This window comes from Narcine bancroftii, chromosome 4, assembly GCF_036971445.1.
Source record: "Narcine bancroftii isolate sNarBan1 chromosome 4, sNarBan1.hap1, whole genome shotgun sequence".
Lineage (NCBI taxonomy): Eukaryota > Metazoa > Chordata > Chondrichthyes > Torpediniformes > Narcinidae > Narcine > Narcine bancroftii.
The window spans coordinates 239,312,136-239,326,137 of NC_091472.1; the positions used below are offsets into that span (position 1 = coordinate 239,312,136).

A 14,002-nucleotide genomic window follows, 5' to 3' on the forward strand; every position below is an offset into this window, starting at 1 on the left:
TCAAAAACCTCAATCCTAGGCCCTGACCTATCCCTTTCCATAATTGCATTGAAGCTAATGGCACTATGATCACAGACCCGAAGTGCTCCCCACTACATACCTCCGTTACTTGACTTATCTTATTCCCCAACAGTGGATCAAACACTCTCCCTTCTCTAGTTGGTACCTCTACATATTGCTGTAAAAAACTATCTGCACACATTTTACAAACTCCAATCCATCCAGTCCTTTCACAGAATGGGTTTCCCAATCTATATTTGGAAAATTAAAATCTCCCATAATCGCAACCCTGTGCTTATTACAAATATCTGCTATCTCCTTACAAATTTGCTCCTCTCGTTCTTGTTCTCATTCCCCATTGGCTGGTCTATAATACACCACTATAGGTGTAACTACCCCTTTCCCATTCCTCAATTCCATCCAAATAGCCTCCCTGGACGAGCCCTCTAATCTATCCTGCCTAACCACCGTTGAAATATTTTCTCTGACAAGCAATGCAACACCACCCCTCCTTCAACCATGTTTCACTAATCAGTACCACGTCATACTTTCAAGTGTTAATCCATTCCCTCAGTTCATCCACCTTCCTTATAATGATCCTAGCATTAAAATATATGCATTTCAGAGCTTTCTCACTTTTTATTCTCTATTTGCCTCTATCTTTACAAATAACTCTATTATGCAGGAACTCTATTATGTTTTTTTTCTATCATCTCCCCTCCATCTTCGTGCAGAGTATTTCCCTTCTCTATCACCTGCCTTGTTAGAATTCCATTGTTTGTTGTTAAATGTGTGTTTAAATCGAGATAGAGTTTATTGATTATTTTTAAGCCATTTTTTACAAACCATGAAAAGTAACAATCAATTTCATGGCTACAATTTAACGACCATCTGGTACAGATGGTACAGTCCAGTCTCAAGAGCCTATTCGTGGTCAGTATTAATAAAGTGGCTCTAGCCTGGTAATAGTCACTCATTGATTTTTTTTTCCCAACTGAGATGGACTGACCAATTAGTAATAAACTACTATCTCCCCACTTAGCATCCCTTTGTTCATAGCACTTGTCATATGTGAAAACAGTTTTTATTCCCACCTCCCCCAGGCACTGAGTTCCAGACCCTTACGTTTACTTGGGTGACATATGTTTTCCTTGAATCTTACCACCAATATCTAAAACACCATTATTTTTTTACTTTAGTTTCTAAGTATCTTTCATGTTTGATAAGGCCCAGGACACTTAATTGAAACATTACAAAATAAAAGAAAGCTGAAAACCAAAATATTGATTTATCGTAGATGTATGTTCTACACTCACCAGGAGATAAAATCTGGAGGCCAAATGGAAGGCTAGGTTGCACTATATTCTGGTTCTCTCCAACCAATTTTACTGCACTAAAGCAGGAAATTTGAGAATATTGATCACACTTTGGGGAAAAAATACAAACAGCACCATCTAGTGGAATAAAAACAGCTATTTGAATTGTACAGAACACGAAACCAAATCCAATACTACAGCAACCTTCACTATTGTACACAGCAAAAGGATAGTAAGTACCTTGATTTTTGAGAATCTTTCCTTAAACTTATAAAATGCAGCTACAAGTTCAGCTGAACATACAATTCCAAAAGAGAAACATTGAGGTGATTTCACCAGAACTGAATATTTATTCCAAACAAGATTGATCATTCCTTCTACGCTCCAGAGAGAAAAGTCCCAGCTCTATTTACCTTGCCTCATAAGACCTGCTTCCCATGTTTCCAGTACAATGCTCTGTTGCCTGTGCATTGACACCCCACACCAGTCCGGCCAGGATGCTCTCCATGGTGTACCTGTGGAAATTTGGTGATATACCGAATCTCCTCATGAAGTGTCTGCAGCCAGTGGATCAATGTGGTCCTGTCACAACAAAAGAGGGATTGGTTTCGTCAAGTTTTACTATTTTTGGTACACAGACAGCCAATCTGTTTGCTCATAGTTTTGCTATTATCTGATTCCACCTGCATTGAATTCGCCCATTGTTATTGAATGAAGATCTACCGGGACCAATGCCTGAAGAGGGCTCACAAAATCAGTGAACCGGTGCGGACTCGAAAGGCCAACATGGCCTATTTCTACTCCGTAAATGGTTATATGGTTATGGTTATATGTTGATAAGAATTGTGTCAACATCAGATGCATTTAATGAATAAAACCAATTAAAGGGAAGTGCCACAGTATGGTGGCTCCAGTGTAAACTCTATTCTTCAGACCAGGAAGGTTCCAGGTTTGAATCCCCGTGCCTATGCTCAGTTTACTGATTTTAAATGGGGTAGCAGTAAGAACTCCTTTGTGTTATGAACTATTCTCAACCTTATTTCAACTATGGCCCCTTAGGACTTGGTTCAAAGTTTATGGGCCTCCTTCCTGAGAAGCAGTCAATTTTTGGTTTCTTCCATATTTCTCTCCTACTGACCACATTTAAAAAAAATTTTTTAAATTATGTTATGCAAAGTGAAAAGAAACAAGGCTTTTACTAATTGTGCTGTGGCCTCCATTGAGAATCGTTCATCTAGTCTAAAATTTTATACTAAGATATAAATTATTACCAATGACCAGAGAAACTATGAAACAGAAGAAAACAAGAGAAAAAATGTCAAGAAGAAAAGGAAAGAACTTTGTCTTTTAACTGAGTAAATATTGGATTGAAGTTTAGGTTTGTGGATTAAATAACTGGGAGGTGTCTAAAATGCTAGCCAGATAACCACTGAGATTCTGTCTTAATGACCAAAATATAAAGTATTTGTTAAACAGGAAAGTGCAGATGTTGTGATTGTGGCAAAACTCAGCAGGTCACATAGCATATATAAGAAGCCAAGGGTAACCAACGTTTCAGGCCTGAGTCTTTCATCAAGGTACCCTTTGCTTTCTATAAATGTTTCATGGCTTGCTGAGTTTCTCTAGCACTTTTGTATAAAGTATTTGTTATTTTCTCTGGATAATGAACAAATACTTGAGCTCACTGCAGTGAGAATTTCTTGGGTCTGTATGCTTGGCAGGGGTTATCTCTGTGGCTTCTGTGCACAATGAAAATGCCTCGCGGTCAGTGTTCTTTGCCAATCTATCTAGGACCCCCTGACTCTGGGAGGACTCATTCACCATCCCACTACCCATCCACTCCCTTACTCACCCCACAGCTTGCAGTATTATTCATATAGTTGGATATAAAAGGTTGCATGGAATTAATGAGCAAAATTTATCCCTGAATTAACACTATCATAAAACATTACTTCAGAAATTCTCATTTTTTTCTGGACTGTCTATTAAGAAATGTTAGATTTTCCAAAATCAAATGGGAATGTGAAATGATGCCTACATTGTCATTTCATTATGGCATTATACAACTTCTACAAATGATAAATAAATCAAAATCCAAAAGAAAAATAGGGAGATGCTGGAAATCTTAAATAAAAGCAAAAAATACTGAAAATATTCTGTTTTATTCCCAAATATACCTGATCTCCTGATGTTTCCAGCATTTTCTCTTTTTATTTCACTGAGAATAGCTGGGTGACTCAAATAATGTTTTAACATAACAAATGGCTGGTGTTTTTTAGATATTTTAGCCTACAAGATCAAATCCTGCTGGTTGTATTAAATGAGGTTGGTCAAAATTAGAATTCATTGCCATTAGCACTAATTGTAAGAGAACCCACTCATTTTTGTTCTTCAAGCTGTATGAGAGAGTAACAATAAATTTAGCCCTGGCAGCATTCCTCAAACCCAAACAACAAATAAAAACACAATGCTGCAGAAACTCAGCAGGTCAAACAGTTTACTTGATACAACAAAGATAAAGATACAAAATCAACATTTTGGGCTTGAGCCCTTCATCAAGCTATGACAAAATGGAGACATTTTATTCGAGTGTCTGCCTACATTTTGTCATACCTTTATATCTGCAGACTTTTGTGTTTTACTCCAGAGAACAAATAATTTAAGTTAAAACATTTGACTGGATACTTGATTTCACAGAACAATACAGATGAAAGAACTGTCATTGATACTACGTCTTCCTTGGAACAAGAATCGTTAGGATTAGTTGTATTGTTGACCACAAAACTGCAGATAATAAGAAAATGAGTATTCAATATGAATGTTTACAATGAATTCCTACGGACAAACCAATAGTAGAACTATCAATGAAGATTCCAAAAAGATTATGTGCATCTCATGTCCTTTGTTCAAGCAGGTCCATGTCAGACCAAATGTCAGTCCAAAGTTCAAATATTATGGATCCAATAATAATACAGAATGAAGGTTGAAGCTGTCACATTCTTATATGGATGTGTTAGAAATTAAAGTACCTTTAAAGAAATTGCTCGAGACAAAAATTGAGAACAAAGAACATTTATTACAACAACAATGCAAAGTTGGGTGCTTCCCCTTACCCTGGGAATACACACGCATACTGGGGCTCACCCAACTTTTATACAGTCAATTTCAGTATCAGAGTGCCCTCCCCCTTACATTCTTCTGCCCCCTGGATGGGTTTGGCATAGGTAATCCTTCCTGCCTACGTGCAGTTTCAGTACACTTGGAGGACCAGGGGGTATCCTGTGGGTGTCCCATCATGTCATTGTCCTTATTCACACCTTCCTGATTCTCGGGGCTACAATCTCTTGGTATGCGGAGTTGACTCATTCTATCTAGGGTTGGCTAATTTCATATGTATAAATCTGTGTATGGTTAGCTAATTAGATATGTAGGACTTGGTACTTCTGTCCAGGGCTAGGAGACCTTTATCTGATCCAGACTACCTCAACTTCCTACATTCTATTGTACCTTACCATTCCTTTTCTTAGTCTTATGGTCTTGTCACAAAGACTAGAAGATTCTTATGTTAATCGTGCTGACTCTGCTTTCCTGCATCCTAACCCCCAAGCTTATCCTGTTTGTACTGGTTACAGCCATTAACTGATGAATTTTAGTTTCTTCCATGTTCATAATTTTAGATCAATTTTCCCATCTCTCACAGATGTGTGAGAGATGAGTAAACTTGACATAAAAATATGAAAGATGGGGAAACTAGTACAGACACATGGAGTGATGGATTAAACCAGTATGAACAGGCTAAGCATGGAAATTAGGATGCAGGAAGCAGAGTCAGCCTATGTAAGATAAGACCCTCTAGTCCTTTCGACAGGATCAGTGAGCCCACCGTATGAATAAGATAAGGAGAGGTAAGGAATAATAGAATGTAGGAAGTTGAGATAGTCTGGATGAGATAAGGGTCTCATAGCCCTAGACAGAAGTACCAAGTTCTACATATATAATTAGTAAGCCATACACAGATTTATCAAGTTATGCATATTTAATTAGTAAACCCTAGACAGGATTAGCGAACTCTGCATATGAAGGGACTGTAGCTCTGAGAGTTGGAAAGGTGTGAATGGGGACAAGGGCAAGGTTGTGAATAAGGACAATGGGGATAATGACATGAGAAGACACCAACAGGATACCCCCTGGTCCTCCAAGTCCACTGAAACTGCACGTAGTCAGGAAAGATTGCCTATGCCAAACCCATCCAGGGGGCAGAAGAATGTAAGGGGGAGGGTATTCTGATACTGAAATTCACTGTATAAAAGTTGGGTGAGCCCCAGTGTATGTGTGTATTCCCAGGGTAAGGGGAAGCACCCAACTTTGCACTGTTGTTGTAATAAATGTTCTTTGTTCTCAATTTTTGTCTCGAGCAATTTCTGTTAAGGTACTTCTATTTCTAACAGATGTGAGAACATAGCCACTGTGCAAAAGTTGAGCTGATAAACTAGGCTGACATATCAGTGCATTATGGAAGGGATGGTTCCTTGTCAAGAGAACTAACTTTCATCCATGAGGTGCTGCCCTAATGCATCTGTGATGAGTTTGTGAACTTCACTCACTTTGCTGCCAACTTTCACCCTGTCCTTAGTTCACTTGGTCCATCTCCAGCGACACCCTCCCCTTTCTTGATCTCTCTGCCTCCACCTCGGGACACAAGCTTTCCACAGGCTTTTTTTTAAACCTACCAACTCATACAACTACCTCGACTACACTTCCCCACACTCAGACTTAGTGATCGCTTCGCTGAGCACCTTCACTCTGTCTGCATCAGTGACAGGGATTGCCCAGTGGTCAACCATTTCAATTCTTTGCCCCACTCCAATACTGATATGTCTGTCCATGATCTCATTCTGACAAACCAAGACCACCTGTAATTGGATAAGCAACACTTAATTTTCTGTCTGGGCCCTCTCCAACTGGCTGGCATTAACATCAACAGTTTCTGCTAGCCATCTCTCCATTCTCCCTCCTTTCCCATACACTGTCTTCTTTCCTCCCCCTTCCCTCTCCATTTACAGAGCCATCACCCTCCCCCTCTTTGCAGGTATGCCCTCCCTCCCTTATCCAATATTACCTCCTGCCTGTGGGACTGTGGTCCTCCTGCTGCCCCGCCCCCTCCACTGTTTTGTTCAAACACCTGCCTACAATTTGTCATACCTTGTTGAAGGGCTCAAGCCCGAAATGTTGATTTTGTCTCTTTATCTTTGCTACATTAAGTAAACAGTTTGACCTGCTGAATTTCTCCAGCATTGTGTTTTTACTTCAATCACAGTGTCTGCAGACTTTCATGTTTTAATCCTAACTTTCATCAATGTAATTGGATATAAAAGTTGTCTGGAATAAATGGCCAAACTTTGTCCTTGAGGAAGATGAATGCAAAAATTCTCATATGCACCCAAGTTTAAAACCTCAGAAAGATTTGGGAAATGTTTTAAATGTGTTAAGCCTATGGCAGCTCAGGCTTAGACTGGGAGCAGGAGCTGGAAAACCACCATTTTCTCACATTGTCAATGGAACTAGATTTAGCTGCTAAACATTACCTGCACTGAGACCCCCTACAACACTGCACCATCTTCAAGGCATATTATGCAAGTTTTTGCTGAGAGACTTGTAAAAGGGCTAATTGTGTATTTGACCAAAATTAGTGCCAAGTGCAATCAGCTTACCAGTCTTCATGAAATGCTTTCCAATGATTTGCTCCTGGTCTTACCATGAGGTGCAGTGAAGATGTTATAGAGAAACATTAGAACATCAGGAGCAGAACTAGGTCAGTGACTCTTCAAGTTTACTCTGTCAGTCACTAACCCAGGGCAACACCATTTTCCTATTCTCCCCTCTGCCCTGACTCCTTTGTAGTTTAAATGTTTTTCAGTTTCTCTGATAAGTATATTCGATGACTCCTCCTCTACAGCTCCCTGGTATAGAGAATTCAATCCATGGGAGAAGAAATTCCTCCGCATCATCTGAGATGGGTGGCATCCCATTATGAGTTTATGTCAGATACTCCAGATTCCACCCACTAGGAGAAACACCCTCTCAACATCTACACTATCAGTCCCCTGCAGAATCATATATATTTCATCATGATCGCCTCTCATTCTTCTATGGTTCAATGAGAGTAAGCCCAAACTGCGTAGAGGCACTAATCTCTTTATATATATTTAAAAATGTCTTACTGTCCACTCTTTCATTACTTGTGGTTTGCTATCATACTCTATCATCTCGCTTTGCTGATTTCTCAAAGTTTCTGGCATACCTTTCATTTCATTTAATTTTAATTCTTAATTTCCTTAGTTAGCTACAGATGGTGGATCCTTGTCACAGAGGAGTTCTTCCTCACTGGCATATTCATTTGCTGAGATTTATGAACTACCTCCTTAGTCTTGCCCTTTAATTTATTTCATTTTAGTCAATGATGTCCTCAAAACTTGTTATTTGCTTTTATTTACATTTAGAACACTAATTTCAAATGTTGCCTGGAAATCCAAATACACCACATCTCCTGATTCCCCTTTAGAAATCCTATTTGATGTATCCTCAAATAATTAAGCAAATTTCACTCTTTAATTGAGATCACTCATGATTATTACAGTAATGTTTTTACAAGCCCATTTATATTTTAATTCAATGTTTCTCTGCTTTTTTAATTGCTAGATATTCTTGCATCAATTCTCTATAGGCCTGGTGAGGCACTGTGGGGTCCAGACCACAAAAATGTAACAATCATTTCATTAGTAGGACCCGAACAACCTCTGTCCACATAAATGCTGTGCCAGCTGATAAAGTCACAAACCCAGGTTTCTCTCATTTCCACTAACATTAAAAAAACTATCAATTGTGTTGAAAAATATCAATAGATAGAGCGCTGCCAACTTACAATCAACATTTTTACAACAATGGATAAAGTCAACTCCGGGAAGCTTCCTGGATACAGTCTGTGCCTGGAATTGCTTTCCATGCTCTCCCTTTATTCCTTGCATACCTGATAAGGATGTGAAGCTGGAGTTCCACTGAGCTTTTGGATTTTGGAGACATTGGCAAACCACTGTGATGCCTCAACAGTAACTAGATCTCGGACAGTGCAGTCATGAGATTCTACCCATGAAATTCCCAGGCAGCTGCCAGCAGATTGCAAAGATGTGAATGGAACATCATGTTCTGTCAAAAATTTAAAGCAGATTTAACAGTTTCAAATATCTCTGACAACTGTAAATGTTAAAAGAGTAATTTTAAATCACTTAAATTATTAGCATTAAAAAGCAAAATAATTAAAAGAAATCTATCATCTTCTCCATTTTAATGGATGTCCAGTACTGCACCAGATTGAGCCACATCTGCATCAGTCTGGGAACAGGTATTAGATTAACATGAATGGCTGAATACCCATTTGGCTAAAGATAGCAAGAATGAGCTCAAAACTACTCCTCATCTTTGTGTGCCCAGATGCACAGGTTAATATATCCTGATCTGCTTTACTAATGTACCTGTAATTTATAATCATCCTCTTTCAACTTGGAAGATTTTAACACATGCTATACACAATCCCAAATATCCTTAGTTTAAAGTGTAATCCTTAAAGAATATGATTCCCTTGAAGTGTTTAATAGATGCAAATAAATATCTTTGTCCCAGTTCAGATTGGCATATGTCAGAAATGTGGTACAAATGTAGACTAATGTGTTCCTGCATGGTTCTGCATATCATTTAAGATAGAGATAATGAGAAGCCTCTGATTTGTTGAACTCATATTTATCAAGGAGTCTCTATTCCACAGTAAAAATAAGAATCAAAGTAATCTATCCAACATCTTGATCTCATTTTTTACTTTTTATTTCTTGCCCTTGCTATTTACAGAGATTTGAGGCCAAAGTATCAGTTTCAGCAGGAACTGAAAAGGAGTTTAAATTGTCACAAAAAATTATCCCTAAATTTGGAGCCCGTATATGAAATACTTAAGGTTGAATTTGTACTAGTTTTTTTTCCCCCACAGTTTATGGTGTTGCCCCAAACCATGACAATAACTGAAGGCTGTTATGTTATCTGATCTCCTATTCCAGGGGTGTCAAACTCAAATTCACGGAGGGCCAAAATTAAAAACTTGGACTAAGTCGAGGGCCGAACTAAATATTTATTGAAAATTTTCAACAACATCTGCATGTTTTCTCTTCTTTCAACATATGTAATGTTAAACTTTAGGATATAACTTTAGGAGGATAATGTTACAGGTCAGGAGTAGGTAGCTCAAGTTCACCCTTTGCTTGACCTGAGGGAAACATATTTGGTCCCTGTGGAGATGTAGTCTGCATTCACAGGCTGTGTCCATTTTGGCCTGCATCAGGACTCAGCATTTCCTGCTCACTCCTCAGGCTCTAGGCCTCTATTCACCCTCGACCCACCATCCCTCTACCTGACCAGTCCTTTACCCAACCTCTACTCACCCCTCACTCCACTCGCTCTGCCTCTACACCCCCATCCTATACACGCCCCTCTACTGCCTCTCCCCTCAACCTGTTCCTCCCTCTACCCGTCTCTCACCCTCTAATCACCCCTCCCCTACTCGCCCTGCCCCTCCCCTTTTACCTCTTCCCTATCCACCCCTCCTCCTACTCATCCCTCCCTCTAACTGCCCTTCGCACCACCATAACTTCCCCTGCCCATTACTCCTCACCTACACCCTCTGCCCACCCCTGCTTACCCACCCACTCAGGCCCAGCGTGCTGCCGATCAGCTTTTGCGGACAGCCACCATCTCTCTCTTCACGTGCAGGGCCGAACCAGCCGACCCTGGGGTCCGCGCGGGTGCAAGTGCTGAAGGCCGTGGCGACTGGGAGAAGTGCGCTCGCGCTGTGGAAGGGCCGTCCGGTGCCAGTCGCGCGGGGCTCGCGCTGCCCGGGGGCCGTGCGCAGCCTACCAAGCCCATCGCACCGACAGGAAATCACAGGCGCTCGCCCATCCGCCGCACCGCTCGAAAGGTGGGAGAAGTGACTGGTTGTGCAGGGGGCCTTCCAACTGGCTTGCCGGCAGATGACATCGACAGACTTCTCGTGTTACAATGGGGAAGGATGTGCAATTAAGGGGGCAGATGGTGGGGGTGACATTACCAAAAAACAGCATCAGCTCTCGCTGCAGGGTGGGCCACCTCTACTACATTTTTGAAATGATCTTGCGGGCCAAATATAATTATATCGCGGGCCAAATTCCAGAGTTTGAAATGTGTGTCCTATTCTATTCGCTTTTTCTTTCTTTTGGGGTAGTTTAGAGGGGGGCTGGGAGGGGTAGGTGGGTTACGGTTGGGGGGGATTAGGGGTTATATGGGGTAAAATATTATGTATTTGTTTGTATTTTTAATGTATGAATTATTATGATCAATAAATACAATTTGCAAAAAAAAACAAAAAGTGATCCCTGACAGAAAAGGAAATTAAATGGAGTTCTTTTTCTGACCCCATGAGATTTATGACAATGCTACTTTTCATTCCAGTTTTCTGATGAGCTTTTTCCCAAGGACATTGAGTGCACTACTATATATCCTACATTCTCACCCTCCCACCACCCTCCCTCTCTACCAAGCTGGAATTTCCCTTCTTATTTTCCACTTTATCAGCCTCCACATTGAACATGTCAACTTCCTTACCACACTTCAAATTTGTGCCAAATAAACTCAGACCTTGGCCTCAGCACTCTCCACTGTGACTGGATCATTTTAGATTGCAATCAGTGAGGATTGATGTCAACACCTCCTTCACAATCACTCTTGACACCAGGTTCCCTGCAAGACTGCATACTCAGCACCCTACTATACTCCTTCTGTATCCATGACTGAGTGGCCCAACACCAGTCCAACCCCATCTTTAAATTCATGGATGACACTACCAATGGAGGCTGAATCTCAAATGATGAGTCAAAATGCAGAAGGGAGACTGAGACATTAGTGGCTCAGTGTCTGGAGAGCAACCTCTCACAAGACCAAGGTGCTGGTCATAGACCTCTGGAAGAGGAGTAGAGCAGTGGCTCTCAACCTTTATTTCCCCCACTCACGTGCCACTTTAAGTAATCCCAATACTTTGTGATTTGTAAGGGATTGGTTAAGGTGGTATGTGAGTTGAAAGAAAAAGGTTGAGAAGCACTGGTATAGAGTCATTCGCTAGCTGTATCAATGGCACTGAAGGTGCAGGCGGTAGACAGCTGAGGGGTAAAAAAAACTCTAACCACCTGTCTTAGCCCAATCACACCAACACAATGGCCAAGAATGTGCACCTGTTTCTCAAGAGCCTCAGAAGCCTCCTATTTAAAATTATACGACTTAGTCTTTTTCATTGTCAAAGTTCAGTATAAATGATTTTGTTATACATGCTGACATTTCCCCCTTGATAATTGTGATAGTTTTGTTAGTTATTAGACTTTTGGTGCACAGTAAATGTATAATTAATCCACAAAAGTGGAAATTTCATTAATATCCCAGGGAGGTTAACATGAAAAGCCATTTAAGCTGATAGCAAAACAGCACCACTTGATCAATGCTGGATTTACAATTCAGATTGTCTCTTCCTTACAGTAACTTGCAAGCTGATTTGTGTAAAAATAACAGGTTTTAAATTAACAATCAGACTTCAGTAGCTATTGTAATTGTTACTTTCACAATGCTGACAACCTCATTTAGCTTTAATCTAACAGTCACCTAGTTTGTTGAATGATTTTCCAATCCTTTGGTCTTCAGTTTTAAGGTAGCCTATTATCAATTGCGAAAACTAACCTTTTTTGCATTTTTGTTCTCTGACAAAAACATTGCACAGACAGTTCTCAGTATTAAAGGTTGTTGGCTGACTAACCTTAAGTAGCAGCTGTTTATGTCACTACTTGTTGTCTTTGGCTTGGCTTCACGGACGAAGATTTATGGAGGGGGTAAAAGTCCACGTCAGCTGCAAGCTCGTTTGTGGCTGACAAGTCCGATGCGGGACAGGCAGACACGGTTGCAGCGGCTGCAGGGGAAAATTGGTTGGTTGGGGTTGGGTGTTGGGTTTTTCCTCCTTTGCCTTTTGTCAGTGAGGTGGGCTCTGCGGTCTTCTTCAAAGGAGGTTGCTGCCCGCCAAACTGTGAGGCACCAAGATGCACGGTTTGAGGCGATATCAGCCCACTGGCGGTGGTCAATGTGGCAGGCACCAAGAGATTTCTTTAGGCAGTCCTTGTACCTTTTCTTTGGTGCACCTCTGTCACGGTGGCCAGTGGAGAGCTCGCCATATAACACGATCTTGGGAAGGCAATGGTCCTCCATTCTGGAGACGTGACCCATCCAGCGCAGCTGGATCTTCAGCAGCGTGGACTCGATGCTGTCGACCTCTGCCATCTCGAGTACTTCGACGTTAGGGATGAAAGCGCTCCAATGGATGTTGAGGATGGAGCGGAGACAACGCTGGTGGAAGCGTTCTAGGAGCCGTAGGTGATGCCGGTAGAGGACCCATGATTCGGAGCCGAACAGGAGTGTGGGTATGACAATGGCTCTGTATACGCTTATCTTTGTGAGGTTTTTCAGTTGGTTGTTTTTCCAGACTCTTTTGTGTAGTCTTCCAAAGGCGCTTGTTGTATGCTGCATCTAATGCATATTAATTGTTGACAGGAGTTATTGTGATTGTCTGCTCTACTTAGCTAACAATACACTATCATTGATTAATATATCTACAATACCTTACGCAATCAGGAATCCTTGTCATAATGGTGATATTGAATACACGTCCTCAAAAGCAGGCTGAATGCAGAATATTATTATTAAGGTGATTTTGAACATGAAAATAAGGTTATGATGTCAAGAAAGCAAATAGGATGGAGTAAAAGATTGTCAGGACATGCTAAAAGTGGAATAGAATGATTAGCCTCCCATGCCTACTCCAACATGCAATGAGATCATGGTTGATTTTAGATCTCATTATTTACCTACTCTAACCCTTACATTTCTTTAATATCCTAAAATCCCTTGAATGTATTCAATTACTAAGCTTCCATCAACTTTTTTTTCCCAAAGATTCATAGTTTTTGGGCTGAAGAATTTTATTTTTACTTCTATCCTGAATAGCAGGCTCCTCTTTCAAGATGGTGGCCCAATTTCTGGTCACCCAGATGGAGCAAATGTTACCCCTAATTCCATCCTGCTGAACTCCAGAGAAATTTTGAATATTTCAATGAGATTGGCTCTAATTCTTATAAACTCAAGGTAGTATAGGCCCAGTCTTCTTCATCTTTCCTCAGAGAACAATTCCTCCGTCCCAGCAATCAATCTTGGCAACTTGTTTTGCCTTCTCCTATTTGTGAATATATTCTTCAGGAGGAAGGGAGACCAAATCTACTCGCAATATTCTAGGTGTTCTCCCATTAGGCCCCAATACAATTTCATTATGACAGCTTTACTTCTGTTCTCCACTCCAAAAATTCCTCCAGATGGCCAAACTCCGTAACCTTACATACAATAAGGCTAAATGTGTATTTTGCACAACCTGGCTGCATTGTGGAGAATTAAGTCATTGGCCACGAACCCAATCACATGCGCCCACTTTTGGAAATCTCCCTTCCCCACAGCCTTAAAAGGTGCATGGGCTTCTTCTCCTATTATGCCCAGTGAGCCCCCAATTATGCAGACAAGCCCACCCCCTC

The 14,002-nt window shown here is 40.8% G+C and overlaps 1 long non-coding RNA gene across 3 annotated transcripts in view; it reads right to left on the reverse strand.

Annotated features, from left to right (window-relative positions):
* The window catches only part of LOC138761756 (uncharacterized), a 46,165-nt gene that overhangs the window by 5,182 nt on the left and 26,981 nt on the right, over positions 1-14,002 (reverse strand). The window contains exons 3-4 of one of the 3 annotated variants that reach the window (XR_011356488.1): positions 8,344-8,519; positions 1,730-1,898 (exon numbers count right to left, since the gene is read on the reverse strand). This is a non-coding gene — a long non-coding RNA (uncharacterized lncRNA). Of the gene's footprint in view, positions 1-1,646; positions 1,899-8,343; positions 8,520-14,002 lie in introns of those variants that run through there. The other 2 variants (XR_011356489.1, XR_011356490.1) reach the window with 2 other exon arrangements.